The 12894-nt window shown below is 31.4% G+C and overlaps 1 protein-coding gene across 3 annotated transcripts in view; it reads left to right on the forward strand.

The window, feature by feature from the left end:
- The first annotated feature begins 458 nt into the window (after window positions 1-458).
- The window catches only part of LOC132713369 (leucine-rich repeat-containing protein 69-like), a 29452-nt gene continuing 17016 nt past the window's right edge, over window positions 459-12894 (forward strand). Inside the window, exon 1 of one of the 3 annotated variants that reach the window (XM_060695934.1) lies at window positions 459-582. The gene's annotated coding sequence lies outside the window, so the exon portion shown is untranslated. Of the gene's footprint in view, window positions 583-9310; window positions 9447-11476; window positions 11622-12894 lie in introns of those variants that run through there. The other 2 variants (XM_060695933.1, XM_060695936.1) reach the window with 2 other exon arrangements.

A 12894-nucleotide genomic window follows, 5' to 3' on the forward strand; every position in this document is an offset into this window, starting at 1 on the left:
TAAGAGTCTTTCAAACATCAGGGTCTTTCAAACAGGGTCTTTCAAATAGAAAAAAAACCCTGTTTTTGAAATACCTTGTGTGTACACATATCAAAACTAAAATCTCTAATGACCGTATCACTTGCTCTGTCTCCATTTGATGTATGAACGACACCTTGTATTACGAGTAGCCAGTCAATGTGGGGAAATTAGTTACCCAGGAAAGCTGGTTTGGTTGACCAACTCACTGCAACTGCAGAGATATGGCCAAAAGGGTTTTAAATTGGCGTAAAATCCAACCAACCCAACGAAAACTGAAAGAGAGCTTTTAGATTGAATTAACGGCCATCCAAATGATATATCAAAACAGTTAGTCATTATGGCTGTTTTAAACCTTTACACAGTGCGTGTATGATGGATATGCGGTAGTTTGAAACTTGGTGATAATAAACGCTTTCCGCTCCGCATTTCCAACAGGTGTTTGCGGTATTGGACATATATTAGGCTATACCTATGCTGGAAAAACAACAAAAAGAGGACAGTGGACATATTATTGTGATGGTCGTTGAAATTTAGTTTCATGTTAAACCTTACTAATAGTTCGTGAGTAAAATTAACAATATATACTTTGATAAACTTAATTGTGCGTCCAATTCAATATCTGTAACAAAAGAGATCTTATTAGTGCTACAGTGTCCGGTTGTCAGTTTCGGATAAATAGATCTACTAAATAATTAAGATTATAACTAATTTATAAGAATTACAGTCAACCCGGCCCCAAGTCAACCCGGCCTCAAAATTGGTCAACCCGGCCCCAAAATTGGTCAATCCGGCCCCACAGTATTTTTATTTGGTCAATCCGGCCCCAAAATTGGTCAATCCGGCCCCAAATCGGTCATTCCGGCCCCAAAATATATATTTTCAAAGAAAATTATTTAAGTCATCTTGTTGTATGATGGAATAAAAATGATTTATTATTAATTGTACCAAATTTAATGATTATTTGCATGTTATTTCACTGTAATCCAGACAAAAAAACACCACTTACTTTATAAAATATAAGTCATATAATGATATTTGATATCTTCTGTTCATCACGGATATGATTTTATATATAAAAAAAAACAAAAACAAATATAACTTATAACTTTTTTATTTATAAACCAAATTTAACGATATATTGCATATAAAATCATTTTATTATTAATCAAGAAAAGTTAATAAAAAAATAATCAATTTATAAAATATAAGTCATATTCGGTATCTTCTGTTCGCTACGGATATGACTTTTATAGAACGTAATTCGAATATAACTTATAACTTTTTTTATTTATGGACAAAATTTAACGATATTTTGCATGTAAAATCATTTTATTATTATAAAACATCGTATCAAGAAAAAATAATAAAAATAATTACTTTGTAAAATTTAAGTGTTTATATTTTAAAGCAAAATAAATAATAAAAAATGGGGCCGGGTTGACCAGAAATAACATTGGTTTGGGGCCGGGTTGACCAATTTGGGGACGGGCTGACTTGGGGCCGGGTTGACTTGGGGCCAGGTTGACTTGTACCGATTTATAAGATTATGAATTTTATGTTTTGAAAGGATTATGTATTTCACTTTTCAAGTATGTATGTTAGGTAATATAGTTTCATCAGGGGTGGATTATGATACAGAAAGGGTTTTCTAGGGGCTGACATATGGATGGAAGATTTTGACAAAAACAAAAGAAAAACAAAGCAACAGGCGAAAACTGTGCATGTTTGAAGAGAGGGCAAGCACTTTGTTCATGTGACAAAAATTTTAATTGATGTGTTTTATAGCTCATTTTATGAGTGGCAATGTACTTTTCTTATATATGTGTATAGATATATATTGTAAATATTCAGATGATAATTATACCCCCACCACAAAATGTGGGGGGGGCTATAATGGATTCGCTTTGTCGCGTCGGTCCGTCCGTCCGTCCGTCGGTCCGTCTCCATTTTCGTGTCCGCTCTATAACTTCTATACCAATTGAAGGATTTTCTTCAAACTTGGCTCAAATGTTCACCTCAACAAGGGGATGTGCAGAACCCATATTGCCCATGTGTCAGTTCAAGGTCAAGGTCACAATTGAAGGTCAAATATCAAACACTATCAAATATTACACAGTATGTCGTGTCCGCTCTGTAAGTCCTACACTACTTGAAAGATTTTCTTCAAACTTGGCTCAAATGTTCACCTCAACCAGGGGATGTGCAGAACCCATGTCGCCCATGTGTCAGCTCAAGGTCAAGGTCACACTTGAAGGTCAAATATCAGACAATGAAATATTAGACAGTCACAGTATGATGTGTCCGCTCTGTAACTCGTGTTACTTATAGCAAGATTTTCTTCAAACTTTGCTCAAATGTTCACCTCAACAAGGGGATGTGCAGAACCCATGTTGCCCATTTGTCAGCTCAAGGTCAAGGTCACACTTGAAGGTCAAATATCAAACAATGAAATATTAGACATTATGTCGTGTCCGCTCTGTAAGTCCTTCACTAATTGAAAGATTTTCTTCAAACTTTGCTCAAATGTTCACCTCAACAAGGGGATGTGCAGAAGCCATGTTGCCCATGTGTCAGCTCAAGGTCAAGGTCACAATTGAAGGTCAAATATCAAACAATTAAATATTACACAGTATGTCGTGTCCGCTCTGTAAGTCCTACACTACTTGAAAGATTTTCTTCAAACTTGGCTCAAATGTTCACCTCAACATGGGGATGTGCAGAATCCATGTTGCCTATGTGTCAGCTCAAGGTCAAGGTCACAATTGAAGGTCAAATATCAAACAATCTAATATTATACAATATGTCATGTCCGCTCTGTAAGTCCTACACTAATTGAAAGATTTTCTTCAATCTTGGCTCAAATGTTCACCTCAACCAGGGGATGTGCAGAACTTATGTCACTCTTTTGCTGGCTTAAGGTCAAGGTCACACTTTAAGGTCAAAAATTGACTTAGAAAATATTCTTAAATTTTAACATTTATTTGAATATTTCTAAATCTAGAAAAGGTATTTGCTTGAAACTTAGAATATTTTTGAAGGGTCACAATTCCAATATGCTGTTCGTTCAAGTTTCATAACTCTGTATTGCATTTTACCAAAGTTATGCCCCTTTGTAAGTCTTCAAATTTACATACAATCAAATATTAGACAATATGTTGTGTCCGCTCTATAAATCCTATACTAATGGAAGAATTTTCACCTCAACAAGGTTATGTGCAGAATCCATGTCACCTTTGTGCCGGCTAAAGGTCAAGGTCACACTTGAAAGACAAAAATTAACTTAGAAAATGTTCTTAAATTTTTACATGTACTTGAATAATTCTGAAACTAGTGCAGGCATTTGCTTGAAACTTAAAAGATATATGAGGTGTGGCAAATAAGATATGCAGGTCAAGTTTCATTACTCTGTATTGCATTTTGACAAAGTTATGCCCCTTTTTAAGTCTTCAAATTTACATACAACCAATACTAGACAATATATTGTGTCTACTCTATAAATTCTATACTAATAGAGGGTTTTTCTTCAATCTTTACTCAAATGTTCAACTAAACTGGGTGATATGCAAAACCCATTTTACCCTTGTGCCAGATTAAGGTCAAGGCCACACTTGAAGGTCAAAAATTGACTTATAAATAAAATGTTTAATACATTGGGAAAATGAAAGGTTATTTGTAACTGTTTTGAACATGATTTGATAATATATATTTATACTATTACCTGTACAATTAGTCTTTTTTCACCAGAGATAATTTCTTTTTATGTATTTGTGCCACATAAGTTATTCCCTTAACCACCTTTCCAAGTGGTCTTCTGTCAAGGACATTGGTGGGGGTATGAATCGCATTCAGCGATAGTTCTAGTTTAGAATGGAATTTAAAAAAAATGTATGTAATTGGAGTGGGCCTAGGAAGGGTCTCTCCTTCCACAGACTGAGAAAATTTTGTAATATGATGTTGAAAATTGGTATGTCTTAATGCCTAATATGACTCATAACCTCGGATATGACAATACTGAATATGACTTATATTTTACAAAGTAATCATTTTTTTATTAGTTAGTCCCCTACCGGTTTAACCGGTGGGGACTTTAGGTTTACCCTCCGTCTGTGTCTCCGTCCGTCTGTCTGTCTGTCAGTCTGTCCGTCCACAAAACTGGATCCCGCGATAACGCAAAAAGTACTGAAATTATTTTTATGAAACTTTATATATGGATAGATTGCAGTATGGAGATTATGGCTTTTTATGCACGTCTTTTTTTTTTCTTCCTATGTTGAAAATTCTGGTTGCTATGGCAACAAATAGTCTGAAAATAAGGCAAATTTAACACATAAACTGGATCCAGTGATAACTCAATAAGTACTGAAAATATTTTTATGAAACTTGAAATATGGGTAGATGGTGGTCTGGAGATTATGGACATCTTTTTCTTTTCTTCCTATGTTGAAAATTCTGGTTGCTATGGCAACAAATAGCCTGAATTTCAAGATTTCTGATTTAAATTTTTCCGCTTTCTTTAAGTTCTTTATTTCTTAAGGTGTTTACTTCAAACTTTAAATATAAGTTCTTGCCATCAACCACATCATATGTGACAAGGTTTACAACTCTAGCACAAAAATTATCACTATTACCTCCCTTGAACTTAGAATTTTTATGAAAAAAATGTTGTCTTTTTTAATAAATAACTTCTTTATTTCCCTAATGTATCTACTTCAAACTTCATATATATGTTTCTTATTATCACTCAACATTTTTGAGAAGGTTAAATACTCTAGCAAGACTATTTCCAGAATTATCCCCCCTTGAACTTAGATTTTTTTCGAGAAATTGGTATTTTTCACTCCAACTTCTTCATTCCTTGTAGGATTTACTTTAAAAACCCACATCATAATTATTTGACAAGGTTGTCTAAACATAATTTCCTTACTAGGCAGGGAAACTTAACACATTACTGTGATATAGACAAACTTAGAACTCAAAAGATTAAAGTTCATTCTTGTCATTCATCCACTGGTAAAATTGAATGGCCAATGGTCCATCAAAATGTTGCTGGGGTTCTAACCGGTAGGGGACTTATGGATTGCTTGCAATACTATGACAATTGCTTGTTTTTCTTGATACGATGTTTTATAATAATAAAATGATTTTACATGCAAAATATCATTAAATTTGGTCCATAAATAAAAAAGTTATAAGTTATATTCAAATTAAGTTCTGTTAAAGTCATATCCGTACAGGACAGAAGATACCATTGATTGATGTAAGTTAACGTGATGTTTCTATAAACACCTTGAATATTACAACTGTCTAAATCATTGTTTATTATGCTGCTGTCAGTTATGATAAGCCACGTCTCCTATGTATAATGCATTCTCTCTGTAATAAACTAAGTCTTGTACAGTAAACATTAAAAGCTAGAAACAGTCCTTCTGGTCTGTGTTATCAAACAATCCCTTTCAAAGTCTGGTTCTATTTAGAACATTACTATTATTATTTAAATATGATGTCTTTTACATAAATTATATAATCACAAAAAAAAATGACAGTATAAATGTTTCAAAAATGTCAGAATTTTTTTCTAAAATGTTTAAAATAATTAAAAATTAATTTCTTCAGTAATTCTGATTTACATGCTTATATTTGTAACAGTTTTCTCAGCAACTACTTATCACCGCCTCTTTATATTTAGCACACAGCATTGACATGTGGTCCCATACTGTAGGACATGATTTCATGTGTGTCGCTCACTGCCATTGAGATGCTTTGGTAGTTTAGCGCGGAGGAAGGTAGTCTAGTACTGGTGTAACTCTCCAGGAACGATGGTTAGGAAACTACCCGCCTATATGACTGAAATACTGTTGGGAAAAGGCGTAAAATGAAACAAACAAACAAACTATCAAATTTGAAGTAGTATACATGTATATACAAAAAAATCTGTTAAGTTTTTATGCCCCCGCCATGTAATGGCCGGGGCATATAGTGTTACCCTATTCCGTCCTTCCATCCTTCCGTCCTTTTGTCATTCTGTCATTCTCGCATCATCAGTTTCCGTTCATTATCTTAAGAAAGGTGGCACACATTCAACTCAAATTTGACATATGGATATGTCATGAGAAAATACAGGTCAAGTTCGAATTTGGTCATGGTTCGATGATTTTTTGGCAGAGTTATGCCCCTTTTTCTTTGAAAATAATATGAAATTTTAGTTTCCGTTCATTATCTCCCCAACCGATACAACACATTCAACTCAAACTTGACATATGGATATGTCATGAGAAAATATAGGTCAAGTTTGAATTTGGTCATGGTTCGATGATTTTTGGCAGAGTTATGCCCCTTTTACTTTGAAAATAATATGAAATTTTCAGTTACCGTTCATTATCTCCCCATCAATACAACACATTCAACTCAAACTTGACACATGGAAATGTCATGAGAAAATACAGGTCAAGTTCAAATTTGGTCATGGTTCGATGATTTTTGGCAGAGTTATGCCCCTTTTACTTTGAAAGTAATATGAAATTTTCAGTTTCCGTTTAATATCTCCCCAATGGTACAACACATTCAACTCAAATTTGACATATGGATATGTTTTTGGAATGCCCAGGCCAAGTTCGAATTTGGTCATGGTTCAATGATTTTTGGCAGAGTAATGCCTCTTTCACTTTGAAAATAATATGAAATTTACAGTTTCTGTTCATTATCTACCCAACAGTGTTACATATTCAACTTAAATTTGACATATGGAAATGTCAAAGGAATGGGCAGGTCAAGTTGGAATTTGGTCATGGTTCCATGATTTTTTGGCAGAGTTATGTCCCTTTCACTTTGAAAATAATATAGATACATCTAAAGAATAAGCAGTTTAAGTTTGAATTTGGTTGTGGTAAAACGATTTTAGACAAACTTTTCTTTCCTGAATGTTGGAAAAATTTTGAACTTTCAGTTTCAGCACTCATACTTTTAGCCATTATTTTGGCTACAAATATGCAATATGCTATTTTTAAAAGGTTAAGACTGAATAATGTCAGTGCCTTGAACATTATATGAAAATGGTTTGTGTTAACATTGAAAAGTTTTAAGGGCTTTAAAATTAAAATGAAAAAAATAATTAATGCACCAACTGAAATTTTGGCTGCATGCGGGGGCATCTGTGGCATGATGACACATTTCTAGTTTCTTTCTAAACTACTTGAAGCTGGCTATTAAATATTTACATCATCCTAAAAAGCAGATGTTTCTCGTAATTTGCAAAGGAAATATGCAAATTACGTAATCTGCATTACAAAGTAAAGTATTTAAATCACTGTTTGACTGTAACTGTGTGTTAGGAATGCTTATTTCAAGTACACTAAAATCTGTCAGTTGTTGTTATTATGTTTACTGTATGTAAATACATGTACATGTAATTAAGATTTCGTCAGAAGTAAAAGCTGTTAAACTAGCTTTTGTGTCTGAAATGGATGAAGGTTTGTACAAACTCGGTAGCTTACTTTACTTCCATGATTGTATAGTGAATAATTGATTTAAAAAGCGAAATAAGACTAAGTAAAGTCTGGTTTTATTGTTGATCAAACTTACAATGTGTAAATAACAATTACTTAACTCAATTAAGAAGTTATAAATGTTTATCATTTTTGAAGAAGTTTACACTAAAGCTTTTTATATGTTACTTCATTCCTAAATGACTTCTAACTGCAAACTGTGTGAGTATAGTAGCAGAAGTGCCAATACATGACACTAATTGCCTCCCCTGATGTTTTCTAAATTTACAAAGTCATGAAACTTGGCGAATCATAACATTCTAACATAAATAGGCATTATGCTGCATATAAAAAAGTAAAAGAGACTGTATTAACTATGACAAAGATTATAATAATATATTCCTAATAGGGATTTCAATTATCTTTTCAAATATATACATTAACTTACGTTGGCTAAACAATATTTCAACAAATCACACAAGAAGACAATTATATTTATAAAATTTGGCAGTTTTCTTGTCCGACATAACCTTGAATGTTAAATTTTGATCAAAGTCTGTGATAGCTCTTGTTTGATTTGGCTCTTGCTGTAAATGATAATTTAATACTGTAATGTCCATTGATTGTTATGGAGTTTTTGTAATTATGCAGATGATAAGTTTTATGCTCATGCATTTCTTAATAAGCCTTAATACCCTGCTGGGATTGAAAGTGATAGGCCTTTATCACCTGCATAGAGTCAGGCCAGCCTGTACATTTGTGCAGTCTGACCAAGTTCTATACTGTTGGTTGCTTGGTTTCTATATTTTGATGTTAAAATCACTTAAAATTTTAATGGACTGTTCCAAATTCAAACCTGTTTAAAACCATTAAACAAATTTAGCAGGTTAGGGGTTAATTTTTGACATACTTATTGAAAAGTAATATAAGTGCCTGAGTTGCACTTATTAAATGGTGAATATTCTTTCAACAATTCAGTGATATGAAATCTAGATGTGATTGTGCATCAAGTGTATAATTATGTATACAATGTATTTATGTATATAGTCTGATGAGTATGCAATTCCATATAGATTTTCCATTCTTTGTTAAGAAATATTATGCTCATCCTTGAGCAAAATATTTCAAGCACAGTAATTATTGAAATCTGTGAAATTCTTACTGATAAGATTATGTCTTATTTGAATAAAAGAATAAATGAATAAACTATGTATGGAAGCTGCCTTCCCTGTTATGGGATTACATGTCAAGAAAAGTTGGTCTTTCCTTGTCAAATTAAACTGCCAGTTTTTTTATGACACTATATTAAACTCTTATTCATATTGTTACAGACCATCTATAGTGTGTAGAATTTTAAACAAAACATATCTACTTTGTGTGAAGTCAAAAACATATTTTTTTTTCATATTTTTTACAAAGAGACTGTGTAGCAATTATCAATATTTTTTTTTAATAGCACATTTGAGCATAGTATGTCATTAACTTTTAACAGGTTTTTGAAATACCTTAATCTAAGAATGAACAGTTCCGAATTTAAATGTAGAGCAAGTCTATTATACAAATTTAGAAGGGTTAATGTACAAAAACCTGAATCTCAAATTCAATAAGACTTTTATTACCTTAATGTAAATCAAATAAAAATGGTCGATTTTCAACATCAACCATCATTTATGATAGCTGTTAAGTGTTTGTGTATGCTTGAAACCCTCCCCCAAGGTATAAATATTGAAGCTTAGCTAATGGCTTTCTAAGATTGTTTTCTCTTTTATGGTATAGATTTCACTTGTTCTGCATTATAGATGAAAGAACTGATAAAGTTAGCCAGGTATATCATGTTTGTCTAATAGATACATGTGTTTGAATTATTGAGAATGTTTCATTTTGGATATGACTAGCAGAGATTTGAAAACTTTTATGATATACTGTTGATGGTGCACATGACAAGTAAGTGTTTTAGCTTTGCAATGTATACTACCTGTATCACATATACTTTATGAAGGAATTGTTTTGCTTATTTCCAAGGTAGAAATCATAGTTATAAAATACATTTTATTTATACAAAAAAATTATAATTTGCACTTACAACAAACTGTAAACGCCAAACAGTTTTGCATCACCTGCACATGTAGCACTTACTGCACTCTACATAACCCCTTTAATACAGTGAATTTTTTTATGTTAAACATTTACACTAAAATTTGATAGATCTTAATTAAAGCAGGGAAAGTCATTTTAAAAGCAAAAAATTTAGATAAAGATTATTAATGCTCTGTATTAGTTACCAGTAAGAAAAAAATAACTATTTAACAGCTAAAAATAAGCAACATAGGAGCCACTGAAGCTGTTTAAGATGTTACTTTTTGTCTTATTAGCATCTGATTAATCTAGTTTTTGATGAACTTGTTGTGGGCATGAGAAGTGTTTATAAGCATACCAGTAGATGGACAGATGTTAAACTGGTAGAATTTTTCTAATATAGGCCTTTTCACTTGATGTGCATTTTACTTAATACAAAATATATATCAAATATGTTTTAATCTTAAGGGCAAGTACGAATATAATAACAGTACATAGGTGATTGATATGGGATTTTATCAAAATGGCATATAATTGTTAACAAAAATAAAGTAAATAAGCTTATTGAATATAACAGGATTATTGAGAAAGAAACACATTTTTAGACAGACCAATCTGTTTAACAGACAATATCTAATTAAGAACAGACAAAATCTAATTAAGAACATATGTTTCTGATGTGAAGCTTGACTGGTCAGGACAATTTATGGTGATCTGTATGTGTCATTAGATCATATGATTGTTTTCCCTGACTCTCCAGGGATTACATGGTTTTGAATATCAATAAGTTCAATTATTCTACGTAGTTCCGCAGCATTTCCGAGGCCATGGGTATTGATCTGGAAGAGAACGATCATATTTATAAACAACATATTGTAGGAAAAGGGTGTTAAAGTATTTCAGAAGTATGTCTGTCTTGTAAATGAGGTAACAGATGTGAAGCATCAAAGGGACATTATGGTATCAGAAATAAAGAAGTTGTTTATAATTTAGATCATCACAATTCTAGTTATACTGACCTCTTTGACTGGTAAATCTATTTATTACCCTAAGTTGAAAAATTAAAATATAGTAATGTAATGTTAAATTATCACAGTTATCTTAATAATTTGAAGTTTTGTTCAGTTATTAATTTTTACAAAAATTTTGATGTTGAAGCCAGAAGACAAGGATTTTAAGAAAATGATCATAAACAGTTCTATAATGATAAACATTAGATACTTATTAATTATATGATGTTTCTGAGTAAAAGTTTGCAAAGAAATAATAATTTATCTTTTACAAGAATACAGTGCAACCTCTGTAGAGCAATACTTTTTTAACAGACTAACATCTTGGGTGTTACTGTATTACATACATGTATAATAATCAAGCTGCCACCAGTATATTACCTAGATTATAGCTCTTAGATCAGCTAGCCTGGATAATGCAGGCTGGCCTAGCTCTGCACTGTTGGCATAGACATATTTATCATTATTACATTTACACTGTTAAAATTGTACATGTATGGTTAAAATTTCATATGAAATTTATTTTTAAATTGATGCCTGTATTGTCTGACTTGTATAACAAGCGTAGAAAGAGAAAATATTTATTGAAAGCTGGATAATACTAACAGTAAGCTGTACACACAGACTTGTAAAATTGGATATGATTGGACGCTTAAGTTCAGCTGAAAATATATTTAAGCAACTTTCTAAGCTTTTATTGCAAATATTTATAAGTTTTAGTAAAGTCTACTGTATTTTGTCCTGACTTTCACCGGCATTATCGGCTATGCATGGTTAATTGGAATCATTTAAGTCAATTTATATTTTAATTATTCAAGGACTGGAAATGACTATTGATCTGTAGCCCAAATCATTAAGATTGTGCTTTGCATTATTTATTTGTTCTTTCGCATAATATTTGTAAATGCATTGACAATTTGATGGTAGAGTGATTTAGGCAACTTTCGACATTTCTCTAGAAAGGAAAATGCAACTTTAATTCATTCTAGAGAAAATTGGATTGTTTGAAGTATTTTTTCGTGTGAATAAGATTGTAAGTAAGTTTGCTTCTATTTGCTGTACTTATTATCAGTAATGTTTATGTATCTTTATTTTCGAAATTTATTTATTTGTTTAATTAATTATTTTTGTATTCATTTTATTATTTTTTGTGAAATTAGATAGAATTGTATTTTTTATTACTTAAAATTCTTTCCATTAATTATAAAAGACTTGTGCACATTAATGCCTCAGAAATCCACATTTTTGTATTTCTATAGAAATGTTTTAATATTGGATGAGCATGTAAGAAATATTTAATAACTGAAAAAAGTGGTGTATACCATGCAATGATGTCTCATGTACATGTATAAAGGTAGCAAAATATGTAAACAAAGTAGTATTTTGACTTCCGTAAAAAAAATACTAATTCACTTAATATACTATTTATTTTGTAAACAGAGCTAAAGATAGTTTATGTATATGGCAAATGAGTATTTTTTTGGAAACAGTGATAGAAATAAAAATTATAACATTTCAAATGCAAAATGGGTCTTTAAATATTCAATTTCTGTTATACAGTTTCCTATTTAAATAGGGTCCTAATAGTGTGATTCTTTTGATAATGTGTGACATTCAGAGAATTGTCAAAATTTATATGCTTATAGCTGTGTTACAACAGAATTATTCTGACCTTTTTATATGAATATAATATTTTGCAATTTAGCAAACACTTTATTGAATAAAGTTTATTCTATTAAAATTGTTGAAAAGATTTTTAATAAAGTAAAAGCTCTTTTCACAAAGACAAAGCAAAGATTCTCCTGATTGGATACACAAAATCTGATAATAATTGAAAAATTATAAAAGTTTGACCATTTATGCAAGATAGTTTGGTTAACATTGTTAGTTGGTCTGTATATTTTTGTATTTTCAAGTTTACTTAGAATCCTGTGTTTATCTTTAATTTTAACCAGAATTTTTCATTAACACAGCAAACACAGTTGTCATGGTGATAAATAACTGTATGACAGTGATTGGTACCCACTTTTCTAAGATTAAAGATTTCTGTTTTGCTAACAGACTAATGAGGGGTTTAGTCCATCAATTATTGTCATTGTGAAGGTTGGATCAATACAGGCTTTTTATTGTTTTGTTCCAGGAAAAAGGTTTAAGGTTGTAATTCTTCTATCAAGAAAAGTGTTCAATTAAAGTTTGTTCTTTGTTACATCAAGTCTAAATGGACAGATAATGCTTTTTCTGTAATTTTGACAGTTTATAGGAATGGTAAAATCGGCACATTAATCTTAAAATAACCCTGATAAATA

This window comes from Ruditapes philippinarum, unplaced genomic scaffold, assembly GCF_026571515.1.
Source record: "Ruditapes philippinarum isolate M1 unplaced genomic scaffold, ASM2657151v2 ctg2738_1_1_1_1, whole genome shotgun sequence".
NCBI classification, from domain to species: Eukaryota; Metazoa; Mollusca; class Bivalvia; order Venerida; family Veneridae; genus Ruditapes; species Ruditapes philippinarum.